The 13,742-nt window shown below is 52.0% G+C and overlaps 1 long non-coding RNA gene across 1 annotated transcript; it reads right to left on the bottom strand.

The window, feature by feature from the left end:
* Window positions 1-319: 319 nt before the first annotated feature.
* On the bottom strand, window positions 320-12,872 carry LOC140708616 (uncharacterized). The gene is made up of 5 exons (XR_012088768.1): window positions 12,630-12,872; window positions 10,190-10,282; window positions 5,056-5,178; window positions 2,007-2,257; window positions 320-715 (listed from the first exon to the last, which is right to left on the bottom strand). It is a non-coding gene; the product is annotated as an uncharacterized lncRNA (long non-coding RNA).
* Between the last annotated feature and the right edge of the window lie 870 nt (window positions 12,873-13,742).

Genomic DNA, 13,742 nt, shown 5'->3' with positions numbered 1-13,742 from the left:
CGGGCGCGGTGGCTCAAGCCTGTAATCCCAGCACTTTGGGAGGCCGAGACGGGCAGATCACGAGGTCAGGAGATCGAGACTATCCTGGCTAACACGGTGAAACCCTGTCTCTACTAAAAATACAAAAAACTAGCCGGGCGAGGTGGCGGGCGCCTGTAGTCCCAGCTACTCCAGAGGCTGAGGCAGGAGAATGGCATAAACCCGGGAGGCGAAGCTTGCAGTGAGCTGAGATCCGGCCACTGCAGTCCAGCCCGGGCTACAGAGCAAGACTCCGTCTCAAAAAAAAAAAAAGAGATTATCAGACAAGGGAGAGCTGGGTTTGAGTCTTGCATCTGCTTGAGATTTGTCATGTCACCTGCGTGGGCTAGCAGTTTGACCTACATGACCCTAACATAGATACACCCATCTCTGGGATTCTGAGAAACTTCTCAGCTCCTTAGACCCTACGTGCCTTGTCCCATGGTCCAAACACATCTCTTGCCCTTTTGCACTAACTGTCCTGGTTGTGACCTCCGGCCTGTGAGTCTGTGAGTCTCAAGCCCTACTTATAGGTCTATGGTCTCTTACTTGGCACTAGAAGTGGTCCAGGCAGTGAGAGGTAGTGGCAAGAACACTGGGTTTGAAGTCAGGTGGCTGCTTGATTCCTAGATCAGCCATTTGCCTCTGTCACCATGTTGAATAAGTTCTCAAATTCTTTGATCCGCAGTTTCCATATCTGTGAAATGGAGATGAGACTTCTATATTCTCCAGTGGTGGTTGTGGGCATTCATTGAGAACATGAGAAACTTTAGACAGAACTGCAAGACGATCACATCATTTCCCAGGAGCCTCTGGTCAGGAAGCTCCTGACCTCTCCCTGGAAGCCCCACAGGTGGGCAAGATAGTGCATTTGGCTTAAGGCAGCCTCCTCCCAACCCCTACATTTCCAGTTTCCTGTATCCTTTATCAAATGAAAGAAAGGATATTAGCTTTGGAGTCCAGGACCCCTCTGTTTAAAGCCCAGCTCTTGTGCTAACTAGGCGACATTAGACAAGTCACCTTTTCTTTCCAAGTCTTGGCTTCTCATTTGTAAACTTGAAATACCCACTTATGGAACAATTGTGAGAACTACACGAGACAATGTCTGCAAAACACCTGGCACACAGTAGACATGCAGCAACCCTCTACTCTTTTCCAAGGACAACATAGTTAAAAATATATAAACCTTCATGTTGTTTGGAAAGAACACCCCTGGCAGGAATTAAACCCAACAGAAGTCAAACACAGATTCTCCTACTCCAGTCTCTCTCACCCCTTGTTAAGGAACGTTCTGCCTCATGTCTGCCTATGTCCCTCTTCCCGCCTGAGCTCATAGATTCTGTCATCAATCAGCATGTGGTCGGTGGCTCCCATAGTGTGAGCAAGGCAGGGGATGTGGGCAGACTGTGTGATCAAGGAGCTAAAAATCTGCATGGGCTGTGATCCAAACACATGAAAACTAAACTAACCCAATGAGCATTGCCCCAGGTCCCTGGCACCTCCATTGCAACCAGGTATGTCACAGAGGTGGGGGATGCTCGAGTACCAGAGCAGAGAAGTTTCCTGGAGGCTGGAGAACATCACTGAATGTGCAGAATGGACACCCTGGAATACCAGCCCAGGGACTCGAAGGTGCCTCACAGGGTAAGCATAGATGAGGCTTGCTGGGGGAGCCTCCATGGAAGGCAGAAGGACAGGACTTCAAGCTGAGCTGCTCTTGTGTGTGAAGGCCACCGGTCAGCCCTCTTCATCTGCACCCCCAGGTCTGAAGGACAAATTAGTATCAAGCTGTGGAGAGAAGTTTTCACAGAAGCAGGCAGATCTGGGTTCAAGTGCCACCTCCAGGCATGTCACTTGTGAGGCCCTGGGCACACTTAGTCACCTCTCTGAGCTCCCCTTTCCTCCTGGGCCTAAGGGTGGGAAAACACCTTGTCTGCCCACCCCTTGGACTGCTGGGAGTATCACAGCAGGGAAGACTGGGAACTCACATTATAATTGTGAACCTTTGTGTCTGGAGTGGAGATGCTGGTGGTGATTGTTCTGAAGAGGCTGCGTGGAATCCCTCCTACCCTAGGGTATTTGGGGACCTGGTGTTGGAGAGAAGGTGGCAGTGGAGGTGGCAACAGGTTCCAGTGTCTTTCTCAGCCTGAGACAAGTACAACTCCGTATCAGCGCTAGAGCCATGGTTCCCAGCAGACAAATGCCACGGGCCCAGCCCCTTGCTCTGGGAGCACCAGTCCTGATGGAGAAAAGATGAGATGACATTCAGAAATCTCCTGCCTGGAATGAATAAGCTCTGTATCCACCCAGCTGCCCGTCCCCAAATACCTCGCCCCTTCCACCTTGAAGCCAGAGTCCTTTCTATCCTCCCCAGACTCTGAGCTCCATTTCTGGCCCCTGGGGTGTCCATGACTTGGTGGCCTGGCCCAGCCCCTCAGAAGCCCCAGCAGTGGTCCTGGAGCAGCCAGGCCCTGCAGCCTCTACCTCCTCTCATCCTCCCCTCACCCACCTTCCCTGAGACCTGTCAGGGGACACTCAGTGTTTCCTCCTCTCCTCCGCTCGATAATTAAGCATCCTTGTCTTCAGTCCCCTTCCTAATCTATTCATTGTGAGTCATTAGTGGATAATTGGACAGAACTGAAGAACCTCGACAGCTTCAAGCTGGACTTGGAGGCCCCTCCCCACGGGCTGAACAGCCTCCTTCCCTGTGGCTCCAAGCGGAGGTATCAGTCCAGGTCGTTTTCTCTCTGCCATGTTTCCTCAGTCTCTCTGTCACTGTTTACGACTGTGTCTCCCCCTCCCTTCTTCCCGGTCCGTAGCAAGACTGTGAGCAGAGATCTGATGTGATCCAGCACTGTGCCCCAATTCCTGGCCCTTTCCCTGGCTGATGCTAGGTGCTCAATAAATATTTGCTCTCTGAATGAATGAATAATGGCATTTTCCAAGTAAGTGCATTCTATTTCATGGGACAGTTTTCAATGAAAGTGTTTTCTGGCATCTTTGAACAGGAGTGGTAGTAAAATATTTAACGACCAATCCTAGAGCAGGAGCCCAGAGGTTCCATTGAAGGAGAGTCCTTGGCAGCAGGCGGTGCTCACAGAGCTCTGGGAAGTAACTACTTAGCAGCCGAGGTGGGAGGATTTCAGTATTTTAAGAGCATACTGGTGCATCCTGGCTGAAAGTCAGACTCAAGTGAATGAATGAACGCAGGCATCACTCTATCTCTTGGTCACCCTGGTTTTTACCTCTGTCTGCCTTGCCCACTCCTTACTCTGCCTCTCTGCCCTTCTGTAATTGGGGTTCAGAGGTTATTTCCCTGAGAAAAACACTGAGGGGCAGCCCCTGGAGTTGGTAGGAAAAGGGTGGTCCTACTCAGGCAAGCTGCAGCCAGGGCTCAGCCAGCCACTCAGAGTGCCCCAATGCAGCCCCGCCCACCAGGCTGTCCCAGATGGAGCCCAGGCAGCCTCAATCACCAAACACCCTGTGCCCTTCATCAGAACACAGAGGGGCGGACTGGCTGGAGGCAGCCTGCACAACTTCCTAGCCCTAACCGTGAACATCAGAACTCTGAAAACCTGATCCCATGTTGACCCTGACCTGCTGTGTGGTCTTAAATAAGCTGGGATTAGTTTGGCCAAATGGAAAAATGAGTTCTCTGCTCTATCTCTGAACAATTTCTGTCAAGATCAAAAAGCCAGAAGCCGAAAAGACCAATCTGAGACTTGGTTGCCCAGGACAAGCAGGGAGGTACCCCCATCAGGAGGAACACCTAGTTCTTACCACCATGGTCCAGGCCTGCCCCACCCCCAACCACCACCCTTGGACCAGTCTGTTACAGCAAATCTCTCATTTTTCAATATGGCTTATTGGATAAGAACAGGTCATATATGGGAAAAAAGTGTTTACAGACATTATGTTATTGACATTAGCCTCAGCATCATCATTCCAACTTTACAGGGGGAGAAACAAAGACTCAGGAGGGCTATGAGGGTGCCCCAAGATTTCACACTAATCATGGACCCAGGTCTGCCTGACTCCTTCTAAAATGCAGAAACCAGTGCAAAGGAGAAAGGAGTTTGCTGTCTATTCAAACTTTCCCATCTTTTCTCCCTCAACCCCCATACACAAGGGACTTTAATGGGTGCCTTTGCCAGGCTCCAGGCACAACTAAAGGCATTGGCTTTCTGGCAGCAGAAGTGATGCTGAAGCAGCCCCCTTAGGCTGGGGGATCCAGCTGGGATCAATCCAGTTGAGTTAAGAGGTGAATGAATTGGTGGAGTTTGGGCCCAGTGGCCTGGAACCCTGGGAAGCTAGCAGTGGCAACAGCAAGGCAGGGTCAGGTCCTTAGAACTAGGAATGAATCCACACACTGATTCCTTTTGCGATCTCTCTTAGGCTCCATAGGCCAGGATTTGGCGGCCTGTGTTACCAAACGATAGGTACTTGGAGACATCTGGGTTGACAGCACGGAGCTGGACCCAGCCATAGGTAACATTTTCATCCCTGAAAGACAAACAGAGCCCATCCAGGAGTGCAGGTGCAGGAGAGCCCAACCTCTTGCTGACACTATGGGCCACTGGGCAACAGCCAGGGCGCAAGAAGTCTGAATGGAGCAGGGATCAGTGTGTGCACTCATTCCAGTTCTGAGGACTTGGCCCTGCCATTGCTCTTGCCACTGCTAGCTTCTCAGGGCCTCAAGTCACCGGCCCCAAAGCTCCACCAATTGGTTCACCTTCTAACTCAGCCAGATTTGCCGCAGCTGGATCTCCCAGGCCAACAACTCCTTTCTCGACCTTCCACTTCCTTTGGGTGCCCCTGGCTTGAGATATGATCACTCTGGAGTCTGAGGTTGAATTGAACCCCAGGAAGCTGTACTTTACATTGTAAGGGTACAAAGAGGGCTGGATCACACATTAGAAAGAACAAACACACCCTCACCGGGGACCAGTCATAGGAATTGTGATTTGAAGAATGCCAGGGGGATTCTCCAGCTCAGACTGTCACCCTGCTGCTGTGTCACACTGCTGGGAATCTCACCTTCATCCACGCATTCCTTTGAAGCACTTTGAAGATGTCCCTCTTCGTGGGGGTCCATGTCTTAAACCCTAATCATGATCAGATGAGCTGAACTGCCAACTTGTGGATGAAGCCCAAGGAACGCTGAGTGGGAGAAGGAGGACACGGCAGGAAGAGGAGAGAGGAATCAACAGTAAGAAAGCAAAAGAGAAATGGGACCGCACGTGACTTCACTGTTCCTCATGGCAACTCTGTGAGGTAGGAATTATTTCACTTATTTTAAAGTCAAGAAACAAGAAGTTCAGAAAGGTGAACAGGCTTCCCGAGTTCACCGTCATAAAGATCGTGCTTTCTCACATGAACTATCGCCTGAGAGATTTCTGGTTTTGATTCCTTGCAAGGCGATCGATGTACACAAATCTCTGCGTATGGGTTTATTGTTCTTCTGATCTTTTATAGTCTTGCCCACCCCTAACTCAATAGCAATTTTTTAGCAGCCTTCCCAATGCATTACATTAATTAACATAGAAACATGACTTTTTTGGCCGGGCGCGGTGGCTCAAGCCTGTAATCCCAGCACTTTGGGAGGCCGAGACGGGCGGATCACTAGGTCAGGAGATCGAGACCATCCTGGCTAACACGGTGAAACCCCGACTCTACTAAAAAAAAAATACAAAAAACTAGCCGGGCGAGGTGGCGGGTGCCTGTAGTCCCAGCTGCTCGGGAGGCTGAGGCAGGAGAATGGCGTGAACCCGGGAGGCGGAGATTGCAGTGAGCTGAGATCCGGCCACCGCACTCCAGGCTGGGTGACAGAGCGAGACTCCGTCTCAAAAAAAAAAAAAAAAAAAAAAAAGAAACATGACTTTTCTGCACTGGTATTTAATTGGCTTATGTTACAGTTGGTTAAATTACCTGTTTACAGTGACAAGTGCAACTGACATACACAGGTTTGGGGGCACGCACACTGGGAACACACATGACATGAGCAAACTGGGAAAGGGTTGTCTAATAGCCAGACATTCCAAGTGCCCCAGGCTATAGCTGTGTTTGAGTGTTTTACAAAGGGAGTAGAGAAGCCAGGTCATCTAGTTCATCAGTTAAATAAGGTTAGTTCAGAAAGTCTCTCTGTGGCAGGATTTGAATCCTGGTATGACTCCAAAATTCAGGTTATTTCTACTACACACACACCCATATTGGCAACCTAAACCTTTGCAAAGGGCCAGCCCTATGTGGGTCTGAACTCTTAGGGGCTGCTTTTTCAGGCATGTGTAGGTGGTTTACCCCAGCTTTTGGCTTCCCTTGGCTTCACCCCGTAAGCTCTCCAATGGTCTCTCCCAAGAAAAGAGTGATCCCAAATGGGGCTCATGGAGTCTAGAGAGAGTCTGAGATTGCCCAGAAGGGAGCTGCACCTTCCAAGGTGGGCCTCCTGAGCAGGGCTTCACTCTCCTGCCAGAGCAAGAGGGAAGCAAACCACCCCCTCCACTGAGCCAGTCCGTGACTCACTATCCTCATCTGCTAGTGGGAGAGTTAATACCTACCCACATGTCACCTCAAGGATCAAAGATAGAGAACAGGGCTGGGCACACAGAAGGAACTTCAGAAGGACACATGCCTTCTCCTCACCACATCCTCCCCCAATTTTCTTTAGAGAAACAGACATTTGGATTCTCAGAACCAGAGGGAATCTTGGAGAGGAGAATTTACTCTAATATTTTCCAAACTATGGCACAGTCATTTCTTCCTTGGGATGAAAATGAGTGGTTTGAGAAAACAAGGCCATCAACGGAGTCAGGAAACACCTGGGCAGGCTAAGTTCAACAGGTGTCTGTGCTATGGAGATTTCAGAGCCTGTAATGTATGTGGGAGCATGAAGTTTGTTCTCCCAAACTTCTTTCCCCAGGACGTGTTACACGAACAGCCTTCTAAGGAACCCTTTTTGTAAACCCCTGATCTGGCCTATTCCTCTCATCTTTCTGAAGAGTTGAATGAGGCCCTGAATGTGGAAGGAATTTGCCCAAGGGTACCCAGCAGCAGAACTGGAACTACATTCTCAGTGTCCTCATTCCACGATGGCTCCCCTCCTCCCCCAGCCCACCTGTGTCTCCCAACTCCCAGCCTCATCAGTCCTTGAGGATGTGCAAAGAGGAGGACTAGGAGAGCAAACAGGATGATGGGGGCCCCTGCCCAAGCAGCCTCCACAACAGCTGGGGAGTCTCCAGAAACCAAGAGATTGGGGCAGTGCTTGAGAGACACCTGCTTATACTGGTTCAGCATAATCCCATGGGAAAAAAGGCCCAGACCCGTAAGCAGACTCCCCTTGGGCCTCTGAGCATTTGCTCATCTTGCTTAGAGCTATCTATCCTGGGGGCTCTTCTCTCTGCCTGGCCAAAGGTTTTGGAAAGAGAGCTTGTGTCCCTCTCTGTCTCAGGGAGATTCTGCCCTAGCACGCCTAGTCTTGGTGGTGATATGGAGGGGAGTTGGAGTTGTGTCTGTGTCTATCAGCATTCTTGGCATTCTGGTTGAGGAGAGGAGAAAAGGAGGAAGAGGGCTAAGGTCCTGCTCATGGGGTTTTCCTGGCAACACTGCCTCAGGCCCTGTCCGTCCAACTCCCCACTGATGGAGGCAAGAGGTGACCCCCAGCTGGTGCTGGGCAGGATGTCAAGTCAGCAAGTCTAGCGTCAGCTTACCCCTTGACCTGTTCATCTCTGCACATGGAGGATGCTACTGCCTCAGCCCTGTCCTCTCCATTCCTGTCTCTGAGCCAAAGCATTTCAGATGGTGCCCCTGGGCCTCCTGGCCCCCGACGCCTCACTCCATTCCCCCCAGGGCCTCTCCCTCTGTGTCAGCATCAAGCCCAAATCAGTGCTCATGGATGGGCTACAGAGGCTGGTACCCAAGCCTCATGCATTCACCCCATGCCTACCCTCCAGGACTTTAGGCCCCATCTCCCTCAGACATTGTCTCCCTGGTCCCTGGTACAACACTTCTCACTCCTCCACGACAAGCCTTCCCTTTACAAAGGATCTGATTGCTATGGGGTCAGTAGTTGTTATGGCTTAAGTAAAAAGGGTGCCTCCTATGGTGACAGTCCAGCTACGGCTGTCCCATAGGGAACGTTGCTGGTGGCCTGCCATCCGTGTATTCTTGGGAAGGCCCTTCCATTCTTCCTCTTTGAGGAAGCTGCTTCTGCTCCACCTGGCTCACGCACACTTTCTGTGCTCCCAGAGCCCCCGCCACCTCCGTCACAGCACCAGCCACACTGCTGGAGTTGTTGAGTCTCATCTGCCTTCCTCACTTGGCTGGGATCTCACAGGAGGGGGATAAGCCTTCTTCATCCTCCCATCCCCAGCCCTTCCTGTGGGGAGCCACAGAGCAGGTTCCTGGTATCCCACGTGCTGTTGTTGTTTAAACATCTTCATCAAGGAAGGAGTGTGCCATTTTTCAAATAACCTCATAGACAGCTGGGGAGAGTAAAAATAAGTCTCCCCAAAGGGCACAGAGGATGAGGGATATGCATCAGGCAGTCCCTGGCAGGCCTGTTGGGGGCACAACACTGGCTAGACAAGCTGGTCCAAGACTTTGAAACTCAATGTTCTGATTCACTTTGGCAACCCCTGGCTGTTTGTCGTGCCAGGGAAGTTATTGACATTAAAATTGAAATTGAAATTGAGTTAGGAGAGGGGAGGGAGGCCTGCGGGAGCCATGCAAATCAGGGTGAGAGAGATGGAGACGTTCCTATTCTGGGAAGCCCTTTATTATCCCACGTTCCCAGCTTCTGTTTATTCATAACCTGTTGCCATTAATTGGCCTTTCTTCTTTCTCCAGCTCCAAGGCTGTGGGACAGGGCCTTAAGGTCACTTCGTCCAACCTCCCTCCTAATGACAGTTCTGTTTTTGAACATCTACTATGTGCCAAGCCCTGTGCAAAGTGCTTTACAAGGATTATCTACAGAAATCATCACCTTAAATGTCAGCCCATCTCAACCTTTCCAGTCTTACTCTCCCAGGGCGAGAAACACCCTGCCAAAGCAGCCCTGACAAGTGGGTAGCCAGCCTATATTTGAACAAGTTCCGTGACAGGCAGATCACTACCTCACCAGCACCCCACTTTGTTGGACAACCCCATGGTTACAGAGGTTCTTCCTGAACTGAAATGTGCCTCTTCATCTGTTGCCATGGGTACTGTCCCTTTTCCTGCTGCTCCTCCCAGAGCCTCCATGGGGGACACCACTGTCAGCGGTCATGGACGCAGACAGACGGTGCTTTGCGGTGGGATGAGCGGTGCTCCAGGGATCCCCCCAGGGTTGGGAAGAACTTGGGTGACCCTGTTTCAAAGAGGACAATCCAAGTGTCAGCCTTATGCATGTGCACACGTTCCATCCCCCATATGTGTGCTCCCGTCTGTCATTCTCCTTCACTCTCACTTGTCACCTCTCTGTCACTCGCACATCATAAAATGGAGCCCAGGTGCAAGAGAGTCAGCTGCAATCAAAGCGATAGGAAGGCAGATTGCTGTAGACTGACTGATGGACAGAAAGTCAGGCGAGCCTCTGCCAAAACACAGGCAACAGGCAGGTAACAAACCTGACAGTCTTTTCCCTGGGACAGATGGACAGACAGTTGAGGCAGATAGACAGAGCCAGGCTTCCAGCAGGAAGAAAGTCAAGCAGACGTGCAGATGGGCAGCAGACGGGCAGGCCCCTCTGCTTGGGAAATGGGCCCTCGCTTTGTATGCTAAGGTCCCGGGCTGTTCTCTTGGACTCTGAGCCCCACCTTGGCCGATAAGTTCTAAGTTTGAGAATAACTTCTGTCACATCACAGAGGGGTCAGATTCCATACTGAGGAGAGCACCCTCAGTCCTTCTTCCTCCCACGCTCCCCACCCTCTTTGGAGGCAGCCCTCATGCCCATCACTGTGGATCCCTCATCACAAAGCCAGGGAAGGGGCCAGAAAGAGAGTCTGTTTCTCCTTCTGGAAGCTTCCACAGATTGTTCACTGGAAGCATATTCTTTAAAAGGCAGGAATAAAAGGAAATGAGAGATTATTAAGTATAGTTAGCCCATTTGAAGGAACAGAATGTCGGAGAATTAACATGATTTACCCAAAGCCCTTCAGCCAATCAAGGGCAGAGTTGAGATTTGAACACTGGTGCATACCTCAGGAGTTACAGTCTTCTCTCTGCTCCCAAAGCCATCTCCAGAGGACACCCGAACTTCTTCTGGCTCCACGTACTGGGTTCTCTCTGTTTTCTTGGGAGGATGAGGTAGTCATGAGAGATGGGATGATTTATGTTCTGAAGGAAGTTCCCACTAAAGGAGGCTATGAATTGGTCCAGAAATAGCAGATGATGTCAGCCAGAGCATCCCGCCCTCCCCAGGCCCTTGGCATCATCCTCATGGGACCGTCACAAGAATTGATGCACCAACAATTACAGAGATTGGATTTGCCCTTTCCTGGCTTGGCCTGCTCAGACGTCATCCCTGGTGTTCAGGGAACACCTGTCCATTTGCCCAGCTCCCTCATCATCATGTACACCCTCGTCCCTTCCCCGGGCCTGGGAACGGAACATCAGGAGGCAATATTGTATTCCAGCAGCATCACCCAGCACAGCGCTGTTTCCATCCTGAGCCACTCACCCTAGCCCTCTTTGCACTCCACACTTCCAAACGTGTTGCTAATCTTCTTAGTGCGTAACGTCCTGACTCTCTTTTATTCACCTATAGCCTCACCTCTGGCTCAAACCCAGTGCTAGCCCTTTTGCTTTCTGCATGACCTTGGCTTGAATTCTTCCACTGGCTGGGCTGTCATTGCATTTAGGATAGAGGCAGTGATGTGCTGGAGCCAACCCCTATCAGCTCACAAGGGCCGAGTGTGCACATCTCTTTTATCTCCATGCTCAGTGGTTTCATGCTAGTGAACTGCAATTTGTTGTGGTGGGAGCATTTACACCAGAGAAACTGGCAAACCCTACAAATCAGGGCTTTCTGCTTGCAGGCAGCCAGATGTTAAACATTTACCAGCATAAAGTACTCGATAAAGGACTTGGCCAGCCAAGTCCAGTCACAGGACTCCACACTTCAGCACAACGGATGACAGTCCCAATACCTTCCTCCAATCCCAGGCTCCAGACAAAACAGCTTGGCCATATACCACACATAAAAACAACAACAACAACAACAACAACAACAACAAAACTAAAGCTAAAACAGGGTCTAACACAGGTCACCTAGTGGGTCAAAGGGAGGGCCAGGCTGTGGTCTGGGACCCTCACTCTGTTGACAAAGGCTTCTCACCCCTTCTCCTCCAGGCTGCCTTCCAAGCAAGTAGGGGTAAGCCTTGTGTTTCCAGTCAAAAATGGCAGGATCATTCTGGCTTTGATCCTGGTCCGAGCATGTGGGGGGTCCTGGCTGAAATAGTGTAGGGTAAGCCTTGAGATGGTGAGGAGAGGGAGAGAGGTCCTCTTCTGTCCTGCAGCCAGTACTAGGGGCCTACCACGGCACCCTCCCATTTCTCTGCTGAAGGAACAACTAGAAAGGGTTGGCATTGCACCTCCCAGTCAAGGCAGTTATTGTGTAATCCAAGAGCACAAAGTGAGGGTGGTGGAAAATGGTTGTGAGGACAGTGTGGGGATGGGGAGGCCCCCATGAGATGCAGGCAGCCCATCCGACAGTGTCCTGTGTGGAGAATCCAACCCATTATAAGGGGTGGTGGCAGAAGACACACAGATGGAATTAAGGTGATGGGAGCTGTGGCAAGATTTGTCTGCCTGACTTGTCACCGCAGCCTGAGAGCAGGATTTGGGCTCCCTGGAGAGCCAGGGATGGCACACTCCCACACTCACATGTGCAGAACTCATCTCATAATTCATGGGGCAGGTATCCGTGCCACTTCACAGCAAGCTGGACATCACACACCCTGAAGCACAGTCACAAGCAGACATATACAAACCATGTTTCCATCCAAAAGTGTACACTTGGAGAAATGCACATTCACTTGGAAGTGTGCACACACATATACAGATAGAGAATGCTGCTAATCAGCTTCTTTAAGCTATCAAACAGAGGCTGCCAATATCCCTGACTTTCTGCAAGGAACCCCTCCCTGGCCTCCTGGCTCCAGTCTCATGCACTCCATTCCAACCTCCACATGGGAGTCACATTTATGCTCCTGAAAAATGATCCTGATCTTGCTCTTCTTTGGCATGGAACCCTTGCTTTCCTATATGGAAAGAGCCCATTAAAGGGCACCTACTGGCTCCAGCGTCAGAACCCAGCCTGGCTTGCAGAGCGCTTTTGGGCCCACAGGGCACTTTCCTCCAAACACACACACACACACCAGCCGACAGACAGAGGGCAAGAAACTCACAGAGAGTGAGAGACAGAGAGAGAAGCGAAAATGGGAGACACACAAACACATACACACACACACTCAGAGAGTCACACAGCAGTGGCGCGCAAACAAACACCCCCAGGCAGCCGCTGAGGCTACGGGGTTCGGCTCTCGACCAGAACGACCTTCGCTTGAGAGAGCAACCCACGGGCCTGCAGGCCGACCCGTCCTCGAGATCACGGGGGCACGACTTCTGGGGAGACTCACCCGAACAGCGTCCAGGCGGGCCTGAGGCTGGGATGCGGCGCTGCTTCCCCCGGACCCCGCCTGTGCTTTCAACGTCCTGGTCAGCCCTTTGCCACGACTCCTGGCATCCGGAGAACGTCCTGTCGACCCCGTGGAGAGGTCAGGCTGGAGCCTCGGAGCCCCGCCACCCAAGCACTGCCACGGAGGGCTCCTGTTTGCCAGGCCTCAGGGAGCGGTTTCTCTGACAACCGTGGGAACCACTGTGACGCGGGCACCCGCTCGCCACTCGCGCATGCGCATTGGCTGGGCCGCCCCGCGCGCCGCTGCTGGCAGTCAGGCTGCGTCCCCTTTAAAGGACGGTGACCACTGGGTGCCAGGGGCTCTCCTGCTGCAGCCTTGCCAGCGGCCACATCCGAGGTTCAGTAGGGGGCCGCGTGCGAGAGGCGGCCGCGGGCGGCCTCCCAGGATCAAAACCCCAGGGGTCCCGTCTTCAGGACCTCCTTGAGCCGATTTCCATCGGGGGAGCGGCAGCTTCAGGGCGCCTGCTGGGGTCATCTCATGATCCCCCATCAGATCTCATTCTGGACCCCTCCGAGTGAGAATGGATGGGCTGAGCACATCGACTGAGGCAGGCAGGGCCTGGCTGCAGCCCACAATGATCCCATGGGCCTCAAGGCGTGGAGTCAGCTGAAAGTTCGCTGACCCGTGAGCCCTCTGCCTCCCTTCTTTCAAAGAGCGGTGACCTGCCGTGATTCTCAAGGGCCTGGGGCTCCTTCAAGCTGATCCTGCTTTCCAGGACACGTGTCAACAAGTCCAGGGACGAATCCGAGATGGAGCCAAGGCGTGGCACTGGCGTAGCCTAGAGCAGATGGTGCGAACGTGTGTCACTGAGGGCCCACGGGGCGATGGCGAAGGAAACAATGGTGTCCAGGCATGTGCCCGGTGGAAGGGGGGCACAGGTGACCTTTCCATGAATGCCAGGGAAAATCAAAGAACGCCTGGGATCTAGCAGCGGGCCAAAGGATTCAGGGGGCCAGTACACCCAGGAGCAGAGGGGAGTCTCCTTCTCAGGAATGAGACTGGGTGTGCAGAGGACATGCGACAGCACCTGTCCCTGAAGACAAGGACCTGTCT

The sequence above is a fragment of the Chlorocebus sabaeus genome, chromosome 16 (genome assembly GCF_047675955.1).
Source record: "Chlorocebus sabaeus isolate Y175 chromosome 16, mChlSab1.0.hap1, whole genome shotgun sequence".
NCBI classification, from domain to species: Eukaryota; Metazoa; Chordata; class Mammalia; order Primates; family Cercopithecidae; genus Chlorocebus; species Chlorocebus sabaeus.
The sequence above is the reverse complement of the archived record's forward strand: the minus strand, read 5'-3'. Positions and strand labels throughout refer to the sequence as shown.